This window comes from Macaca thibetana, chromosome 3 (genome assembly GCF_024542745.1).
Source record: "Macaca thibetana thibetana isolate TM-01 chromosome 3, ASM2454274v1, whole genome shotgun sequence".
Classification (NCBI taxonomy): domain Eukaryota; kingdom Metazoa; phylum Chordata; class Mammalia; order Primates; family Cercopithecidae; genus Macaca; species Macaca thibetana.
Window position 1 is genome coordinate 162,619,948 of NC_065580.1, and position 21,876 is coordinate 162,641,823.

At 47.3% G+C, this 21,876-nt stretch overlaps 2 protein-coding genes across 25 annotated transcripts in view; one reads left to right on the plus strand and one right to left on the minus strand.

Moving 5' to 3' along the window:
• The window catches only part of ATP5PO (ATP synthase peripheral stalk subunit OSCP), a 1,173,690-nt gene that overhangs the window by 737,105 nt on the left and 414,709 nt on the right, over positions 1-21,876 (plus strand). Inside the window, exon 1 of one of the 18 annotated variants that reach the window (XM_050784683.1) lies at positions 6,864-6,867. The exons of the other annotated variants lie outside the window; for them this stretch is intronic. The gene's annotated coding sequence lies outside the window, so the exon portion shown is untranslated. Of the gene's footprint in view, positions 1-6,863; positions 6,868-21,876 lie in introns of those variants that run through there. 18 annotated transcript variants of the gene reach the window in all.
• The window catches only part of MRPS6 (mitochondrial ribosomal protein S6), a 519,933-nt gene that overhangs the window by 22,451 nt on the left and 475,606 nt on the right, over positions 1-21,876 (minus strand). The window lies entirely within an intron of this gene.

Here is a 21,876-nt window from a genome sequence, read left to right on the forward strand (position 1 = left end):
GTCCGAGACAGCCAGCTCCTTTCTTAGCATGGGGTTTGGAATGAGGCCCCCTCCTGCCCACCAGAAGACTTCCAGCATATGGTTCTCATCAGCCACCCACTGTCTGGGTCAGTAAAGAGGCTCGAATGTTCCAGGGCCAGGAGATGCACAGCCCAATAAAACATTCCCTCCGAACCCTGATCCTGAACCCACCATTGCCTTCACACCTCTGAACCCCCGGTCTTGTGACTCAGATGGCCTTCATCCAAGAGCCTCATCTTCAAAATGCAGCTCAAATGGCATTTCCTCTCCAAATGTTCTCCAACCCCTTCCCATCCAGAAGAAGCCATTATTCCCTCCTCTGGGCATTGTGGTCACCCGTCTCTAGGTCAGTCCACTCCACTCGTAGTCACCTCCAACCCTGCAGTCAGGGCTTAGGTTTCATGATCTTTCCACCAGCCTTGGCCCTGGTATAGTATTCACCACAGGCAACTCCACTGTTACATGGCTTATCTCTCTGAGTCATTGGAAGACAATGTTCAGGGGCCAAGTATCTAGTTCAAAAGACAAGAGCAGGAGCTGTGGTGCAGTGCTCAAAATTTGGGATGCTTAATTCATCCCATCGATTCCCTGCATCCTGAAGAAGGAGGCCAACATTCTTATCCTGGCTTCTGAGGCCAGGCATGGCCACCTGGCACCCGCCCTAGCTCATGCTATGCTGGGCTTCTCCTAGCTGTCTGCACTCCGCGCCTCTTGGATTTCTCAGTTGTTAGAAGGATCCCTGTGCCTTGGGGGACTTGTACCCTGTTTCCTCCCCTGAGCCTGTTTTCCTGCCCCTTCATTTCCACTCCCTGCTACATCTACTCACTGGTCAGGTCTCTACTTAAATCCCCCTCCTTAGGGACAACTTCCTGGGTAGCGTCTCCCTCTCAGTTAGATGAAGCCCCCCCCTTCTTATATGTTTGCACCACATGCCAGGGGCTGCTGCTCTATGTGACTTGTATGCAGGCGGCAGGGACAGGGTCGAATCCGGGGAGCCCAGCCTCGACTCCCTGTGCCTCACTATCAGCACCCAACCATTTGCTACTTTCCTGCTTGACTCCTAGAGGACAAGAACTCCATCTTTTCCTCCACGGTCTTCCCAGGGCCTAGGAATGAATGAACAAATAAATAAACCAATGACTCGACCGAAGAGGCCCTAGAAGAACCCAGCAGGGAGAGCCTTGAGCAACCAACCAGCACTGATGTCACCTTGAGGCAAGACCAAGCTGGGACTCAAAGGTGGTCCACTACAAAAGGGGCTTCCGGGCAACAAAGGGTGACTGTTCTCTCCCCACACCAGCGGGATCTTTCAAGGCAATTGGGTCAGAGGAGAAAAGGCCACAGAAAAACCCCACGGTTTTAAGCTGAGTGCTGTTTTCTCTTGTTCCTTGGAAAAAATAAAAGTGTTTGTCACTGAGTTCCTCAGGGGTACGTGGGGGGCTGCACATGTAGCAGAAGGAAGGAAAGTTCCTGACGGAATCTTCGATCTTAGGCAGACTCAAGGAGAAAGAGGCCCCACTGAAGTCACACTTGGATGCCAAGCTCACGGTGCAAGGGAGGGCACTGTGGCTGCCAGGCCTAGCCCGGCACACACAGAGGTTATTCACAGCACCGTGGCCACAGCCGGCTCCCACCCGCCCGCCCTGCACACCCCCGGTAGCAAACAGAACGCTCTGTCTCGGTTCCTGAGTCAAGCCTGCACAGAATTAACTGCAATAATTGGCAGGTGGGCCTCTGGCTGCTGGGTTTTAATTCACCAGGGGCCCATGAAAAAAAACTGGCTGTTCCGCAGCAGCGGTATTTAGCTTGGGATCCGAGAAGTTTCAGCTTTCCCTGTCAAGAAATGAGCTGTGTGGCTGCAGCTGCCCTCGGCCAGCAAGAGCTCCAGAACAGCCTTGGAGAAAAAGGCCCCCTCCTGCCAATCATTGGTTCCTTCCTGGGGAAAGAAGAGGAGATAGCCCTTTTCCTTGACCTGCTGCCCCTCTTGGGAGCACAAGATAATGGAGAAGAAAGGAAGTAGTCTTTCTGGGAGGATTTATTTTTCTGGATGGAAGGGGGTGATCGTCACCTCCAGAAACTGTCCAGGTCATGAATTCCCTTGTAATCATTCCCATGAACACGTGTGATAACAGGGATGCTTATCCCAATCCTTAGCTGAGCCACCGTTTTAACAGGAGCTGCTGCCCATGCTGCAGGAGTTAGCCATGGCCACTGCTGCTCCTGCTGTGTGCCCACTGCAGGCATCACTAATCAACAATGGTTATCTTTTCCACTGAGGCTTAGACTCAGAATCCTTCTCAACCCTGTGGTCCAGGAAGGCATAACAAATTGATAGAAGCTGTCATGGGAGCTGAACAGGATTGGCCACTTCAATTTAGTAATTCACAAGAGGCCTAAATATCGTTATAATATCGTCAGAAAGTTATAATATCATCAGAAAGCTTCTGGCTGGACACAGGGACTCATGCTTGTAATCCCAGCACTTTGGGAGGCCAAGGCGGGAGGATCACTTGAGGCCAGGAGTTTGAGGCTTCAGTAAGCCATGTGCATCACTGTGCTCCAGCCTGGGTGAGAAGGTAAGACCCCGTCTCCTTAAAAAAAAAAAAAAAAAGTTCCTCGAAGATAAGAGTGAAGTGATGCTGCCCTACTTCAGGACTGTGGCTTTGATGCCAATTCCTGCCCAAAGCTGAATGTTCAGGATAGAGTTCAAATGGTGTTTCCACCCCCTCCCCATCCAGAAGCCTCCTCTGGTCATTGTGGTCACCCCTCTGGGTCGGTCCACTCCAGTCACAGTCACCTCTGATCCTGGAGTCAGGGCTTAGGTTTCTGATGATGACCGCTGGACGGGATTTCATTGGAGACCCAGGCATGGTGGCCCAGGGCTGGGACAGCCACTGCCAGGGACTCATCCTTTCTACTCACCCCATCCCGCCCTTGAAACTTGTCCTTCAATTGGAGTTTTTGCCCGCATTTGGCTACCGCAGGGACAGAGTCAGCCACCACCCCAAAGTCAGTTCTGAGAGACAGCTGCCCCCTCCGCAGTGGCTTCCAGCCAATGCCTCCTCATCTCTCCGGCTCAGCAGGCTGAGTCTGGGCTCTTTATTGTTGGAAGCTAATGGGAAGTGATGGCATGAGAGGACTGCAGCCTCCAGGGCTGGGAAATGGTGAACAAGTGGCTTCCCTGGGGTCAGGCCCACATTCTCCAGAGAGGAGAAGGCCCTACATTCAGGCGCCAGGTAACACCAGCTATTCCTTCATGGGCGATGGTCCTTGCAACCTCGGGCGTCCTTCCAACGGGCTTTAGGAGGATGTCTCCTTCTAGATTCCCTTACCCACGCTGTTTTTCCATATGTTAGAGACAAATGCTGGACACAATTATAATAGTACCACCCTCTTTTCAGCCCGAGGCCAGGAAGGAGCACCCTGTGCCATCCAAGTTGGGTGCTGTGCCCTGAACTCTAACCTATGGTCCTAAGAAGGAAGGAAACCTTGGCAGCTCCCTCCTTCCCTCCCACCTCGCTGCATGCTGGGAGGGCTAAGTGCTTGAGTTTCTGAGTCAGACTCTCTGGGATTTGGGCTGTCCCTTGAGCTAAGTCTGTTTCCTCACCTGCAAAATAGGAATAATGATATTATCTCCTGGGATCGCTGGGCAAACCAAAACAAATAGTCCACACAAAATGCCCAGCACATGCTGAACACTTATTGCATGCAGGCTATTCTTAATATGAGGTCAATATTTCAGCGATAGCATCCTCTGTATGGATTTTTTTTTTAATAGTGATAAAGTACACACAACTTAACGTTTCCTTTTTTTTTTTTTTTTTTTTTTTTAAGATATGGAGTCTCCCTTTGTCGTCCAGGCTGGAGTGCAGTGACACAGTCACAGCTCACTGCAGGCTTCTACTCCTGGGCTCAAGCCATCCTCCCAGCTCAGCCTCCTGAGTAGTTGGAGCTACAAGTGTGCACCAACACACACCAAATTTACTACCTTGAAGTGTGCAATTCAGTAGCTTGAGTACCTTCACAATGCTGTGCAACCATCTGCTATCTAGTCCCAAAATTTTTTCACCACCCTTTAAGTCACTCCCTATTTCTCCCCTGCCCCTTTCTTCTGGCTACACTAACCTGCTTTCTGTGTCTACGGATTTGCCTATTTGGGACATTTCATATAAATAGAATCATATCGTATGTGGGCTTTTGTGTCTGGTTTCTTTCACTTAGCATAGTATTTTCAAGATTCCTCCATCTGTAATATACATTGATACTTCACTCCCTTTTATGGTTAAATAATAGGTTATTGTATGGATAGGATATACCACATTTTGTTTATTCATCTGTTGATGGACATTTGGGTTCCTTCCAACTTTTGACTATTGTGAATGGAGATACTATAAACATTTGTGCACATGTTTTTATTTGAACACCTGTTTTCATTGTAGGGGTTTACACCTGGGCTGGAATTGTTGGGGCATATGGGAATTCTGTGTTTAAATTACTGGGACACCACCAAACTCTTTTCCATAGTGACCATTTTACTTTCCCACCAGCAATTTTTCCATATCCTCGCCAACACTTGTTATTTTCCCTTCCTTCCTTCCTTCCTTCCTTCCTTCCTTCCTTCCTTCCTTCCTTCCTTCCTTCCTTCCTTCCTCTTTCTTTCTCTTTCTTTCTTTCTTTCTTTTCTTTCTTTCTTTCTTTCTTTCTTTCTTTCTTTCTTTCTTTCTTTCTTCCTTCCTTCCTTCCTTCTCTTTCTCTCTTTCCTTCCTTCTCTCTCTCCTTCCTTCTTTCTTTCTTTTTCTTTCTTTCTTTCTTTCTTTCTTTCTCTCTTTCTCTCTTTCTCTCTTTCTCTCTTTCTTTCTTTCTTTCTTTGACAAAGTCTCACTCTGTCACCCAGGCTGGAGTGCAGTGGCATGATCTTAGCTCACTGCAACTTCTGCCTCCTGAGTTTAAGCTATTCTTCTGCCTCAACCTCCCGAGTAGCTTGGATTATAGGCACCCGCCACCATGCCCAACTAATTTTTGTATTTTTAGTAGAGATGGGGTTTCACCATGTTGGCCAGGCTGGTCTTGAACTCCTGACCTCAAGTGATCCACCGGCCTTGGCCTCCCAAAGTGTTGGGATTACAGGCGTGAGCCACTGCACCCGGACATTTTCCTTTCCAAAAAATAATTGTGGCCATCATCGTGTCATCGTGGGTGTGAAGTGTTATCATACTGTTGTGGTTTGGATGTGTGTTTCCCTAGTGACTAATGACATGGTGCATCTTTTTCATGTGCTTGTTGGCCATTTGTTTATCTTCCTTGGAGAAATGTCTATTCACGTCTTATGCTCATTCTCTAATGAGCATTTTCTCTTTTTGTTGTTTCTCCGATGTGTTTTAGCTCATTTGCTAGCCAAGGGGTCTGGAAAAAGTAAAAAAAAAAAAAAAAAAAAAAAAAAAAAAAGGCATGAAAGTGTGGGGTAGGGGAAGGTTGCAAATTCCAACTCACAGTACAACCTGGATGTGCAGGAAATAAAGTCAAGTCCCTTTATTTTGTCTAAAACTTGTTTGTCTTCTTTCTGGGTCTTGCTGGTTATTAGGAAAAAGAATTTTTAGTCCTATCTGCTTTATAACTTAGATCCTAAATTTAAACAGCTCTCGCAGTTATGTTCAGACTTTCTAGGAAAAACAAAACAAACACAAGTTATAAGTCACTGAGGTTTTTCTTCCCTGGCCTGAAGGTGGTCACAGCCTCTGAAAGTGTGGGGTGGTGGTGGGTTTGCAACCAAGGCAGAGAGGACGCCTGAGCCTCTGTGGTGCGGGGACTTCCGCCGCCGCCTCCTCCTCCTTCTCCTGGGCCATGTCCTGTCTTCTGATTGCATCTTGCCACACTGCAGATGGTGTTCCAGAGGCTGTGGCTGTGTACTCAGTCTTTACTTGGCTCTGTCAGAGGCCTCCTGTTCCCCAGGACTCTGCCTCCCCTTAGAGGGACTCTGGCTGTGACTTCCCCTGGGCTCTCCTTGCCAAGATCCCACCCCAACCCCAGCCAGATCCTCAATTCCCCTGGGTCCTATGTTCACCACACGTAAACCAAGGGCAGCTCAGGAAGGTGAAAGCCCGGGGGTCTACCTGCAAGCCACCCTGTACCTCCTCCGTGTTTGTGTGGAGGAGCTAACCCCAGGGCCGCTGTAGCATCCTCCCAGAGCCCCAGAGAGGGAGCAAACAGAGGGACAGACGACCGAAGCCTCTGACGGCTCAGATGAAGGAGAATTCAGGAGGTGGTAATTAAACCACCTGGAAGGGTGAGGGAAGCAGGTGAGGTGGGGGTGTGATCTCTGCCTCTGAGTCTCTTCAGCATCCCACAGCAGTCAATTGTTCGGGCTGCCTGGGATAGGTGAAAGCCCTGGGAGGTTGAAGCCAATACCTCAGGGGCAATTTCTCTCTGAATTAGAGGAAACATTCAAATGGCTGCCTTGAGCCCATCTCTGTCATTGACCATGAAATCCCCCAACTTACTGCCGAAATCTACAGGGTCCACATTTGCAACCCCTCCTGCCAGTCCTGCAGGCTCACAAGAAGGTATATTCCCCTCCCTAGCTCTTTGAAGCTAATTCTCCCACCTTTGCTCATAATTCCCTATCCCTCCATGTTCAAGAACTGGACTTTAATCCCAGGAAGAGCGCAAAGCAGAGAAGATGCCCTGCTCTGATCTGCAGAGAAGTGGCTGGTCACTTGGTTTGTTGCTGCTGGCTCTGAAAAGCAGAAATGTCTGTGACGTCCGCTGCCTGATGAATGTTCATGCCCTGATCTGCCTGTCCGTGGCCTGCAAAATCGTGGGCATGTAAGGACCTCTGTGATGAGGGGGAGAGGGACCAAATCTCCATCCCAGGGAGCACCCCCGTGGAGGTAAAAGAGGCTTGAAAAACAAGTAAAAAGACAATGCTCAAGAAGACACCATTTAAGTCTGAGAAGAAGACTTCTTGGAGCTAAAAGAAAACCTCCTTTTTTTTTATTTTAAAAAACTCAGAAAATGGACTGAAGAGAGGAGGATCACTGTTGGGTAGTGAATTTGAGGTTTAGAAGATCAAGTTCACGACATTAAATAGCATTTCTCTTCCACAAAGAGGTGGAACCCGGGAGGGAACAGTAAGAGACTTAAAGGACAAAACGAGAGGCATGACATTCAAATAGTAAACGTTCCAGAAGGAAAGAGAGAAAGAAAGAGAGAACAGATGGAAGAGAAATGCTATTTAAAAAATAACAGGAAAATTTCCCTGACCAGCTAGAAGACTTTAGATTGCATATTGAAAGGCCCAAGTCTCAGACAGGGTTATTTTTTAAATCACACACACCTAGACAGAACTTGGTGAAATCTCAGAATTCTAAGGGAGAGCAAAGGGTTGGAAGGGAAGGACAACTTGTTCTGATTACATCGTTGTGTTGTTCTGATGTGTACTGTGAAAATGAGTGCTCATTATTTTAAAAATGTTTAAGAAGAAATGTCATCAAAATGCCTTTCCATGATTTTCTTCTGCCGATGGCCCTCTCAGCACAGCATCTGCAGAAACTCACCACCCTGGGCCCAGTGCCTCCCATCCTGGTCCTCTGGCTCTGCTTCCTACACCAGGGCCCAACGCCTTCAGACCGAGCACCTTCAGGGCAGCCAGCGCCTCCTGGAGCCTGGAACTGTGCTTGGTGTTGAAATGCAAACGTGAACAAGGCTTGATTCCTGCCTTCAAGGAGTGCAAGGGTCCTCAACCAGGCCAAGTGTCTGGGCTTTGCTCTTTTTGTTCTTTACTGATTCTCAGAGGCATTGATGGAACCAGAAAAATTCATGCACTTTTCCGCCATCAGCCTATCTGCCCCTCCTCAGCTGTGAGGAAGGTGGCCTGACATTTTAAACTGTGGCTTCCATGGTGACTCCCAGATGCCATTTCCTGTGACGCAGCTGAGGTTCTTCTGCAACATGGTGGGGTCACTTGGCCTCCCCTAACCCAACCCATGTCCCTTCCTCTCTCTGTGTGCCCGCCCTCCACATATCTGTGCCCCACACCGTCACCAGCCACAATGTAAGTGGGGATTTCTTTATTCCGAGGAACATGTTCTATATTTGAATGCTGACTCACTTCTGGGGCTTGCTTTCCAAAAACAAGGGAAAACAGGCCCCAAAGGCGAGCTACCTTGAAGCAGGGTCACCCAGGTGGGACAAGGGAGTGCTTGAGGTTAAGAACCAAAGAAAAAGGAGTGAAAAGAGGGAACTCCCTGGATGGGAGGGTTTCCTCCCTTCTTCTCTGGTGTTTTTCTGGAAAGGGAAGAGAGTTGGAGACAGAGAAAGTCGTAAGAGAAGCCAGTGGGAGACGTGGCAGGCAGGAGGAGGGAGGCAACCCCGTGGAAAGAACTGCCACCCCAGAAACTGACCTGCAGCGCCAGGACCTGCCAGGGAACAGCGCGGGAGGGTTGCAGGTGATGCTCAGTAGATGCTGAAATGCCACCACATGGGACAAAGTAGAGTTTCCCATCACCATATGTGGCTGAGAGCCAATGAATCTATGTGTCTGCAGGTGCTTGGCTGGACATGACGGTAACCTTCCTGGGCGCTCAGTGACTGAGTGACATCGGATACACCTTTAGCACAGCGTAATAAACACACACTCCCTGTTGCTTGCCATCTGCCCCCAGGCCCCCTCACCACTCCAAAGCCCACCTCCCTGATTGCCCCTCTACCTCTCTGGTCAGAAACTGGCCAAGGCCTGTGGCTTGGGACTCTTCCTAACTCCAAAGCTTCCTCCCAATTCCAGAGGCTGAGAAACAAGACCATAGGCTACTGCTCCTTCCTGCCCCCTGAGATACACAGCTGAGTTGGAGCAAAGACCCCAGAGGCCCAAAGGAGGAAATGTCAAGGAACCCCAGGGCAGCTCGAGGCCACGTTGCCAGCACTGGCCAAGGTCTCAGCCAGAGAGTGTAAAGAAGCGGGCTTTCCACAGAGAGTGTCTTCAAGGATTTGCACTCCTGCCCAACTAGCAAAAGCCCCAAAGTGCCGGCCCAGGGAGGGGAGGGGCAGCTTCTGTTTAGTCTGGCAGTGACCAAACGGGCCTGCAAGAATCAGGAAGCTGCCTGGTATGGATTTCAAGGCCCCTGAGTCCTCGTGTTTATCTTTAGGCTCAGTTCCAGGAGCTCAGCAATGTGTCCATTTCAAAATAATAATTACAATCGCCTGTCTTCTGTATGATGCAGACTTTGGAATCCATGTCAAAGTACAGTAGAACAAAACACCCTAAGTGAAAGCAGTTTCACCTGATGACTCTAATGCACAAAGGAGGAATTTATCATCATTATTAGAATGCATGTGAGTCCCAAACACCTCACTTAGAACAGGATGTGAACACGTTGTAGTTGAAGGAGATAATTATGGAAATGTCAGAGCAGAATATTTTACAAAATTGGGTGTTTCAGCTGGATCTGGTCATCAGACAATGGAAGGACCAGCATTCAGATATTTGATTACCTCCTGACGCTGAGGACTAGCTGAATATATTTGGTTCCGGAAATGTCCCAATGAAGCAAGAGAAAAATGGGAGAACTGTGGCTGAGGCCAAGCCATTCTCACAGCTGCAGAAACGAAAGACAAGTCCCAGATCACCCTCCACCCCATCCCCAGGCCCCACGTGCCTTTGGGAGACTGCATGAAGCAGAATTTAACAACAGCCTGAGCCAGGCCCGGTGGCTCACGCCTGTAATCAATCCTGGGAGCCCGAGGTGGGTGGATCACTTGAGGTCAGGAGTTAGAGACCAGCCTGGCCAACATGGTGAAACCCCATTTGTACTAAAAATACAAAAATTAGCTGGGCATGGTAGCACGTTCCTGTAGTCCCAGCTACTCGGGAGGCCGAGGCAGGAGAATCGCTTGAACCCAGAAGGCGGAGGTTGCAGTGAACCAAGATTGTACCACTGCACTCCAGCCCGGGCGACAAAGTGAGACTCTGTCTCAAAAACAAACAAACAAAAACACAACAGCCTGGCCAGTGAGCATAAGGCATTTGCAAAACCCCCAGGAAGACCCCTTTTGTTGGCCCATGCTACCCCTAAGGCACACCATCTCTGTCTCACTAACAATGAAAAACACCAAAGCAACCTTTCTGACCATTGGCACTGGGCACCCAGGCCCCGGGGCACCCGGGCACCTAACTATCTGCTTTCCTGCCTCCTTACGAACAAACACCAACCTCCCAGCCTCACACTGACATTTCTGGCAGAATCAGCCTTATTATTCCACCTGAACCAACAAGAAACAAAGCCAGTCAAGACATTTGCCTATTGGCAATGCAAAGCTTTGAATGCCATCGGTCATGTGGAAAATGTTGAGCCGAGCCTGGCAGAGTCACCCAAGGCCTTCATGCAGACAACAAAAGGCTGCTGGGCGCTTTGGAGCCCACGTGGAGGAGGAACTGCTCATCACAAAGCCAGGCACCGGCCTCCCCGATGGCCCTAATGAGGACCAGGTGACCACGATGAATGCGACCATGCTGTGTTTGTCAAGTCTGAGATTACTGCAAAGCCTGGAATGAATGAGTCTACAAACAAGCACATCTATCTGCCCAGAAGCTGGAAAGAATAGGATGTGGAGAAGGTGGGGCTGGGGTGGGAGGTGTCATCAATTACTTGTGGTTCTCAGAGAGCCAAGGAATATGCTTGGAAGGACAACTTCTGAGAGCCTGGAGAAATCTTTGGTCAGCACCCCCAGTCTTCTGGATCATATCAGTGTCTTTCAGATCATCCAAGCCAGGCCAAATGGAGGCAATATTGTGCAGGGCAAAATTGTCTCTGCCTTTTCTCTGTCCGTCCCCTAACTCTTGCACGTCTTCCTTCTGGTCTGCCTCATACACACACACACCCAGCACAAACACACATACACACATGCACCAACGAGAACAGTTTAGGGTCTTCCCTTCTCTCCTGCCAAAACCTGTTCTTAGGAAATGATCTGATCACAGGTCAAATGTTAATATATTTATATTATAATGGGAATAAATGCCATCAGATAGTGTTGGAATTCTCACTGGGAAAACTGAAGAATGAACTGGGAGCAGGAGGCAAGAGTCAGGCTGATGTATCCAACAATGCTTTGGAGGAGGGCACTGGAAGAGTCGCTTAACTTGTTGGGAGTGCCTTGGGCATTGGGCTCCTTGTCTTGGCCTCAGTTTCCTCATTGGCATAAGGAGGGGCATGACTTAGGTGACTGCAGTGTTCCTCCACTGGTACATAAAGAGTGAAATTTATCTAAGAATTCTCAGAATGCATTTGACTCTCAAACATCTCAGTAAGAATAGGATGCAGACCAGGTGTGGTGGCTCATACCTCTAATCCTACCACTTTGGGAGGCTGAGGAGGGAGGATTGCTTGAGGCCCGGAGTTCGAGACCAGCCTGGACAATATAGCGAGACCCCCCACCTCTACAAAAAATTTAAAAATCAGCTGGGCATTGTGGTGTGTGCCTGTAGTCTCAGCTACTTGGGAGGCTGAGGCCAGAGGATCATGTGAACCTAGGAGTTTGAGGCTACAGTGAGCTATGTATGATTGCATCACTGCGCTCCAGCCTGGGTGACAGAGCAAGACCCTGTCTCAAAAAAAAAAAAAAAAAAAAAAGGATGTGAAAGAGATAATTAGGGAAATGACTAGACGATCATGTTTGCAAAATTGGGTGTTCAGAGAATGCACCTTCCTGCTTCTTGACCAGTCTGTGGGCAGCAGGGCAGCAGGAGCTTCCCATGAGCTCCTGGGAAGTAACTGGGCATGTTCTTGGAGATATGGAGATTCCATCGCTAGCCTGCTTCTCAGGCCCCAAGCGATATTGCTCTGCAGAGTCCAGCCTTGGAGATAGGATGGGCCCTAGGGGAAAGGCCATTGTTTACAAACAGTTGCTCTCATGGTGCCCTTGGGAGCATTTTAGGGTCATATAGGTGGTTTAGTAGCATAGATGCTGGGGGTTCTCCATGTCCCTAGGGAGACCTCCGGAAAAGGAGACTTCCCTGCCCAAATTCCTCAAGCACCCATTCAAGTCCTAACCCCTCCAGAAGGCATGCCCAGTCTCCTTAGCTCAGGTGCCCCCTGCTTTCTTCTTCTAGAGCTTTTTGCTGTGCCTGGCTCAGGTTTACCCGGGTGTACTCCCCTGCAGAGGCAACATTCACACTGCAGTTGAGATAACTGACCTGGATGAAGGATGCCCCCTGCAACAGTGGGAGCCAATGGCCCTGCCTTCTTTAAATTGTCCCCAAGCAATGGTGCACATATCACAGGGCTCGACACTGCAGACATTTTCGGTTTACTCATGGTCTTACTCCTGTCCCCAACAGCTCCTCAGGCCCGTCACAGCAGGAGGCTCAGCTCCCTCGCCTGCAACTTCTCTCTTTGAGCCTCACACACCCCATTGACTTGACCACAGAAGAAGTCTGGGCCACAGATGACCATTCCTTGTTATTCATAAGCTTTGTGGGTTGTTTTTTTTTTTTTTTTTTTTTTTTTTTTTCCATCTGAGAGGTATTTGGGTATCTGGGAAAGAGTTTTTAAAGCAACTTTTTATAGCTAATGAAGAATTTTTAAATATCACTTAGAACAAAGATCTCTTTGAAGCCCAGTCCCCAGAACATTGTCACAATGGACTCCCTGTTTACTGGCTACAAATTGTTTACTTTCCTACAAATTGAATGCAGAGGGAGGGCTTTGGGGCCATAGGGCTGCATAGAACTCAGCCTCGAAAAGAATTCAAGGAACCTCAGGCCCATTCCACATGCTCCACCTCAACTATGCGCTGAGGAATGTTGTTGTGCTTGGCATGGCTCCCCGTCAGCTCGGATCTGGCCCCGGTGCACAGTGGGCGCGAACGGGTCTCTCATTGTAACTGGAGTTTAGGTTCTAGGCTGAAGGAAATTGACTGAACCATTCAATACTTTTGATCTATAGGGAAGACTGATGCGTTAGTATGGGATGGAAGGAGGGAGTGCAGGAAGGAGAGAGACATGCTCTGTCCTCCTAGCCTCATGTGGGTGTTCTTACCCTTAAACATCCCCGGCCCCAGGCCTGGCTTCTGAGAGGGGACCTAATGAGACCTGATGGCCACCTTAGTCCCATTTTTCTCCTTAACTCATCCTACTTGCTGTCTGAAAGGGGCTGAGTTGTATCTCTGAACCCCACCCCTCCCAATTTATATGTTGAAGCTCTAACCTCAAGTAACTCAGCATGTGACTATATTTAGAGATAAGGCCTTTCTTATTAGAGAAAGAGGTGATTAGGTTAAAATGAGGTCTTTAGGGTGTGCCCTAATCCAATCTGACTGGTGTCCTTATAAGAGGAAAATTGGACATGCAGAGAGACACCTGGGATGCACACAGACGGCCACCTGCCAGCCAAGGAGAGAGGCCTCAGGGGAAACCAGTCCTTCCAACAGTTGATCCTGGACTTCTAGCCTCCAAGACTATTAGGCAATCAGTGCCTGTTGTTGAAGCCACTCCGTCTGTGATACTTCGTTATGGCGGTCGGAGCAGACTAAGACACTGCATAAGATCAGATATTCTGACTCTCTCTCTCCAAGCTTCAGTTTCCTGGTCTATAAAGTACGAGTATTATCTCTAATTCCCAGGCTCTTGTAAGGGTTAAGAGTGACAGGGCACATGGCACAGGATCTGTGCACAGAGCAGGCACAGGCTAAATAATTCTGATGGCTAAAATTGCCATTATTCCTATTAGAAACCAATGGCTGTTCATATGTTACTTACAAATCTGTACCAAATGCCATCCCCAAGGCTCTCCATTGATTCAATGAGTAAGTACCAAAGAATTTAGTGTTTTGGATAGCCCTGGAGATTCCACACTCTCTCTGGGCACTATGTCACACAACTCTGGAGGGCACACTCACAGGTGTGTTGCCCCTAAACCAATTCCCTCTTCATGACTTTACATCCTCACAAATTTTAAAGCAAGTCAGTGGCTGTGCGCAGTGGCTCACGCTTGTAATCCCAACACTTTGGGAGGTCGAGGTGGGTGGATCACGAGGTCAAGAGATCGAGACCATCCTGGCCAACATGGTGAAACCCCATCTCTACTAAGAATACAAAAATTCGCTCGTCATGGTGGCGTGCGCCTGTAGTCCCAGCTACTCGGAAGACTGAGGCAGGAGAATTGCTTGAACCGGGGAGGTGGAGGTTGCAGTGAGCCGAAATCGTGCCACTGTACTCCAGCCTGGAGACTGAGCGAGACTCCGTCTCAAAAATAAATAAATAAATAAAGCAAGTCAGTATGTCATGTCCAGCCATGGACAAGACAAAGCTTTGCTGAAAGTCTATATAAGTTATAGCCACCAGGCTACTTACCTTCATGTCAAGCTCTAATAAATTGGTCATGTGTGATTTCATCCTTATATAATCTGTTTTCTTTCCCCAAAGAAATTATTTGTATTTAAGAATTGGTTACTCTGTCCTCCCTCGTACCTGTACCATGTAACATACTAGAGGTCTAGAGCAGGGAGGCTTACACATTGAGCCTTCTCCTATGCAGCAGGGTTTCCAGGGACACTGTGACCACGCGTTGATGACAGGTTACGCCCCTCACCCACAGTCCTGGCCCTTAAGCTACATTTAGTCTGTTTGGCTTAGAAAATACTGGACATCGGCCATCTCTGAACTTCAACCTCCAATCTGGGAGAACCTAAAAGCTCTCCCAACCACAGTGGCTTGGATCCTGGCCAAATACCATTACTGTACCTTACTAACAATAAGTGAAAGGCACCCTCTTCACCGTCCATTTTTGACAGCCACAGATTCCTTGCCGAGTTTCTCCTTTTGGATGAAACTTTTTGTAAATGCTCAGGTCCTGCAAAGTTGTCTCACCACAGTAGCGATTTCAGATTTCTTGTCTCTGTTTAAGTGAGATGAGGCACAAACAAACACGCAGTCAATGGTAACACCGTAGATAAGTGTTCGGTATTATGCTTGATGATTGATATGGTTTGAGCTTGTGTCCCCGCCCAAATCGACTGTCAAATTGTAATCCTCAGTATTGGAAGGGAGGCCTGGTGGGAGGTGATTGGATCCTGGGGGTAAATTTCTCCCTTTCTGTTCTCATGATAGTGAGTGAGACTTAATGAGATCCAGTTGTTTAAAAATGTGTGGCATCTCCCACTTCACCTTATTCCTCTTGCTCCAGCCACGTAGGACATTCCTGCTTCCCCTTTGCCTTCCGCCATGATTGTAAGTTTCCTAAGGCCTCCCCAGCTGTGCTTCCTGTACAGCCTGCAGAATTGTGAGCCAATTAAATCTCCTTTCTTTATAAATTACCCAGTCTCAGGTAGTTCTTTATAGCAATGCAAGAACAGACCAATACAGACTCTTTCTCAATTTTTAATATATTCTCTCATTCCTGGTCACTCACTACACCCACAGAATTGTAAAGAAGGCTGTTGTCATGAAAAATGGACTGTCTTCATTTTCTCCAGCTATCATCATCTGTCTTTGGTGATGACTTCCCTTCATGTCTGGCATCTTCTCCTTCTACTTGGCCTCAGGAAAGCAGCATCCCTGCCGTCACAGGGCCCACTCTGTACCTGAACTCTGGTCTGGCATCTGCCTTCATGTCAAGGGAACTTCCTCTCCCTTTCCACACATAGACTCTCACATTACAAAACCGTCTTCGTGAGCCTACTGCGCCTCCCCAGTGGACTCTCACACCTCTTCCCCAGTGGGTTCCTACAGCCAAGATTCCTGATCACAGGGTCTCTACCCAGCACCACATCTCATAGCCACTCTTCACTCCTGAATGTCTGCAGTCTGGCTCCTGTTCCATCACCCCAGCAAATAAAATTCTTCATTCCAAGGCCAAAGACTGAGCCCCTAGGCAAATCCTTACTCCAGGGAGGGAGGCAGGAGAAACACAAGGCTATGAGCAGGGAGATTAGAAGCTGTGCCTGGCTGAGATGCTGTGTTTTGGGGGCAAATCACAGAATCACACACAATGAATTTCCAGACAGTCAAAATGGCACCTGGAAGTCAACAGCCTGTTGCTAGAGGTGTCACCTCCTTCCCCTCTCTGTGCACCATGACTTCTGCCAGCCCATATCACCCCACCCTGTCCTGTACAACTCATTTCCCATCTCCTCCAAGTTTTCCTTACCCTTCCCCAAGTCTAAGTGAGCCCCAACTTTCTGAGTCCATCAGAGATCCCCACAGCCCACTCTGCACTGCCCCTCAGCTCTGCACCGCTGATAAGCATGTAAACCAAAAGCATCTGAGACAGATGCTCAATCCATTTAGAAAGTTTATTTTGCCAAGGTTAAGGACGTGCCTGTGACCAGCCGTAGGAGGTCCTGACGACAATGTGTCTAAGGTGGTTGGGATACAGCTTGGTTTTAAACATTTTAGGGAGACATGAGACATAAATCAATACATGTCAGGTGTACATTGGTTTGGTCTAGAAAGGTGGGACAACTCAAAATGGTAGCTTCCAGGCCGTAGGTAGATTCAAAGATTTTCTGATTGGCAATCAGTTGAAAGAGTTATTATCAATAGAAAGGAATGTCTGGGTTGTGATAAGGGGTTGGAGACCAAGGTTTTATCATGCAGATGAAGCCTCCAAGTAGCAAGCTTTAGAGAGAATAGATTCTAAATGTTTCTTATCAGACTTAAAGAGTCTGTTCTATCAGTAATTCCAAAAAGGAGGAGGGGATAATGAGGCATGTCCAGCTCCCCCTTCCCATCATGGCCTGAACTAGTTTCTCAGGTTAACTTTGGAATGCCCTTCCTGAGAGGAGGTGTCCATTCAGATAGACGGGAGCTTAGAATTTTATTTATTTTTGGTTTACAAGCACCACTGCATACTTATGGCTGGCTGTCACTGCTGTCCTTTCAGCAACCCTACAGGATGGGTACAGTTCTCTTGCCATCCCCGTTCCCATTTCACAGGCAAGAAAACAGAGTCTCAGCGATGACAAACTATACTTGCCCAGGGTCTCCCTTTTAAAAAGTAACAGAGCCAAAACCCAATTGCAAGGAGTCCAGCTCCACCAGCCATGTTCTACCTCCTGTCTGTATGTCTGACTACATGCCCTTGGTGAGAGGAGGCTCCTCCTGCCCAGAGTAACCCTGGACCAGTGGAGCATGTCCTCTCTCATGGAGGCCCAGGCAGTTCTGAAGAAGACCAGGACCTTTATGGCTGAGACCCCTTAACCTCTTCCTCCCTGTCCTGAGTTCTGTTCCCTCCCAGCTTCCCCCACCAGCCCCCGCCACCCCTGCCCAAAGCCAGCTAGGGTGCATTCTACTTCTCCTGCTGATGTCACCATTGGAGAGGGACTTGACTTACTAGGTTGGTGCAAAAGTAATTGCAGTTTTGGATCATGCATTTTAAATCATTATAACCAGGCTCAAATACATCCTTATTAATCAAAATAGGAACCAATACAATAAACACATTTTTGCCAATGAGAAATAGGTTTATTTATTCCTGTGGTGTAAAAATCCATGCTTCAGGATTTGAGGAACTCTTGGAAAGCATTTCCTGCATTCTGCTCATTGTGGAACTGTTTTCCCTGCAAAAAGTTGTCAAGATGCCTGAAGAAGTAGTAGTCGGTTAGTGAGAGGTCAGGTCAATATGGCAGATGAAGCAAAACTTTGTAGCCCAGTTCGTTCAACTTTTGAACCATTGGTTGTGTGATGTGTGGAGAAGAATTGGGCCCTTTCTGTTGACCAATGCCAGCTGAAGGGTTGTAGTTTTTAGTGTGTCTTACCAATTTGCTGAGCCTACTTCTCAGATATAATGGTTTTGCCAGGATCCAGGATCTGCAGAGGATCAGACCGGCAGCAGATCACCAACCAAACAATGACCATGACCTTTCTTTGGTGCAAGTTTGGCTTTGGGAAGTGCTTTGGAGCTACTTCTCAGTTCAACCACTGAGCTGGTCATCGCTGGTTGTCATATAAAATCCACTTTTCATCGCACATCACAATCTGATTGAGAAATGGTTTATTATTGTTACATAGAATAAGAGAAGATGACACTTCAAGAGGACGACATTTTTAATTTTCACTCAGCTCATGAAGCATCCCCTTATCGAGCTTTTTCACCTTTCCAACTTGCTTCGAATGTCAGACAACTATAGAATGGTCGATGTTGAGTTCTTCGGCAACTTCTCATGTAGTTGTAAGAGGATCAGCTTCCATGATTGCTCTCAATTGGTCATTGTCAGCTTCCGATGGCCGGCCACTCCACTCCTCATGTTCAAGGCCCTCATGTCCTTGGCAAAACTTCTTGAAGCACCACTGCTCTGTACATTCCTTAGCAGTTCCTGGGCCAGGTGCATTGCTGATGTTGCCAGTTTTTCCCACTGCTTTATGACCCGTTTTGAGCTCGAATAAGAAAATCACTCAAATTTGCTTTTTGTCTAACATCATTCCCATAGTCTAAAATAAACATAAACAGCAAGTAATGCCATTGGCAAAAAAAAAAGTGAGAAATGCCATTAAAATGATGTATAACATAACTACACTTATTTAAGAATATATTCCAATATTAAACAGCAAGTTTCAATAATGCAAAAACCGCAATTCCTTTTGCACTCACCTAACAGCTTCCAAGAAGCAGAAGAAAGGAGCAGTGATCCAAGTTGATTGCCCAGGTCCAGTCCTGGACCCCACACTTATTCTCTATGTGGTTTTGGGCAACTTACTGAACCTTTCTGTGCCTCGGATGCTGTGTCTATAAAATGGAGATGATAATGGTACCTTCCTCTTACGGAGCTTCTGAGGATGAAGAGGGATTTTGTAAGCACAGAACAAGCATCGCCGTCATTATTTGCATTCATTTAGTCCTAAGGAAATATCCTTTCTCTTAGAGGTAACATTTTAGTATGAGGCTCTTAAAAGTGGAAAACGCTAGTTTAGGAGCCAAAGAAGTATATCTCTAACAGTAGAATCGCAGGCACTGTGGAAGGCCAAGAGTCCTTCCTTGCATTCTCCACATCATATCCCCCAGGCAGCTGCCCACATGTGCTGGCCACACTGAGGAGCCCAAGGAATAGCCTCATGAGCTGGTTTTCACAAAGTGTCCAATCACCTCTCACCAACACTGAACTCAAGGTTTTAATTCATTAGATATGCAGTGGGGGTTCATATGCTGTTTAAATTAGCTCGGTGAAAGATTTGCCTCTGCAATGGGGACCATCATCTCAGAAATGCAACAAAAGAGAGGCTGCGCCGCTGGCCTCAGGCCTACAGAACGAGAGGGGAATTGCATGGTGGGAGAACGAACAGCTCTGGGGGTTTTGCCGTGCACAGTTGGAGCTGTTACCAGCCCAGATCATGGCGCCTTGTTTATTGATTTCACAGGCTCACAGACCATAATATGATGAATATCACTTTTCCACTGGGGCGAAAGTCACACAGCCAAAGAAGCGAGGCAATCATCCAGAAAACAGAATTGTTTTTGTCTGAATGTGCCATTGGAGACACTGAAAAACAAACTCTTCAGGTAATTACCGAACTTCAGCAAAGTGAGGCTCTTGCGTGAATTATCTGCATAATTGCCTTTGCTCTTCAGTTAGTCCATGAAGACGTGACCTCAGCAAATCACCCACTCACCTAAGCCAGCACATTCGAAGTTGGGCAACAATAGTAATGATAATGCCGATTTAAGAAAGGAAGAACGAGGCTTTGCTGAGCAGCTGGCTGCCGCAACTGCTTGGTGTTTAAGGACTTGTATTTAAGGACAATTCCTCTGGCAGTCGGTTTGATGAATGCTTTTTATGCTAGTTGTCTACAGTAATGCTGGAAGTTGTAATTCCCACCTTGAGGATCGTCTTGGTCCCCCAGCCAAGCTTGTCATCTTGGATGCCTTTCCATGGTCTCCTGACCGCTCACTCCTGGGGGTATCTGCAGCAGGCCTGTTCCTGAGGGAAGCTTTCTGGGCTGTTTTGACCAAACTGGACACCATCTTGTAAAATCAGCACACTTGCATGGAGACACCCTTCCTGTCCCTGCCCTCTGCTGGCCAGGCAGAGTTAACCTCCTTGGGCGTCCAGACCAGTCAAGCACATCTCTGCCTCTCCTAAACCCCTCACCATGGTCAGGATCCCAATAAGAAACACGTGGCATGGCAAAACGAGATCACTCAATGATGGAATAATTACAAAAATAGGAGGGAGTGTAGTAAAACTACCTGGGGTGGTGCAGGATACCAGGGTTAGCAGTGTTGGTACTGTTATGGACCCATACTGAAGAGACAAGGAATGTAAAGTACCCAAACATGGTATGGGAGGGTTACACAGAGCAGGCCACCTTGAGAGGAGTAGTGAGGGACACAGCCAACCTAAACCACTTTGCAGGAAGGGACCAGCCCTTGACACCTCCTGCCTGCCTCTGATCTCATGTTGGGCACCCCACTAGCTTAACCCAACCAGAAGGCAGAGTCTCCATGATCCCATACGTGCATCCATACAGGGCAGGCTCCCAGGGCAGAGAACAGGGCACCAAGCAGATGTAGGAGGGTAGAGAGAAGATACGCAGCAAGCACAGAAATAAAAATTCAACTATAAAAAGGATCCCAGCTGACAAATTAAGAATTAAATTTTCTTGGATGTTGTAGCCAGTACACCCTACATCCTAAGAACTAATTGATATAAAACCTAGAGCTTGCTTCCTTGACTAGGCTGAGATCATACTTTTACTTTGAATCTGATAAATTATCATTACCTTAGTGATACAGTTTGGATTTGTGTTCCCGCCCAAATTTCATATCAAATTGTAATCCCTAATATTGGAGGAGGGGCCTGGTAGGAGGTGATGGGATCATGGGGGTAGATTTCCCCCTTGCTGTGCTTGTGATAATGAGTGAGTTCTCACAAGCTCTGGTTGTTTAAAAGTGTGTGGCACCACCCCCTTTGCCCTCTTCCTCCTGCTCCAGCCATGTAAGACGTGCCTGCTTCCCCTTCACCTTCCACAGTGATTGTAAGTTTCCTGAGGCCTCCCAGCCATGCTTCCTGTACAACCTGCAGAACTGTGAGCCAATTAAATGTCTTTTCTTTATAAATTACCCAGTTTCAGGTAGTTCTTTATGGCAATGCAAGAACAGACTAATACACCTAGGAAGGTACGGGAATTTCTGTCTTATATAGTCACTGCAAGTTCAGGATCAGAAAAGCATAAAAATTAGTAAAAATATAATGAAAAAATCAGGTCCATAATACTAGTACCTTTATAATTGTTTTAAATGTAACTGTAATGAAGTTTCATTATCGTTGTGATAATATCCAAATGGTTTGAAGCATCTAAATGAATCCAATGTATTAGACTTGTTAGTTTGAGTGATTAGAAAAATTTTATTAAAGAAGTTTGCAATTAATGTTTAAATACTGAGGAATTTTTAAATTTGTAAATTCATAAGTTTTATTAGTTGGGTGTATTTAAAATTTTTTTGTACTTTAAGTTCTAGGGTATATGTGCACAACGTGCAGGTTTGTTACATATGTATACATGTGCCATGTTGGTGTGCTGCACCCGTTAACTCATCATTTACATTAGGTATATCTCCTAATGCTATCCCTCCTCCCTCCCCTGACCCCCAACAGGCCCCGGTGTGTGATGTTCCCCACCCTGTGTCTAAGTGTTCTCATTGTTCAATTCCCACCTATGAGTGAGAACGTGCGGTGTTTGTTTTTCTGTCCTTGTGATAGTTTGCTCAGAATGATGGTTTCCAGCTTCATCCATGTCCCTACAAAGGACATGAACTCATCTTTTTTTCTGGCTGCATAGTATTCCATGGCGTATATGGCCACATTTTCTTAATCTAGTCTATCATTGACGGACATTTGGGTTGGTCTTTGCTATTGTGAATAGTGCCA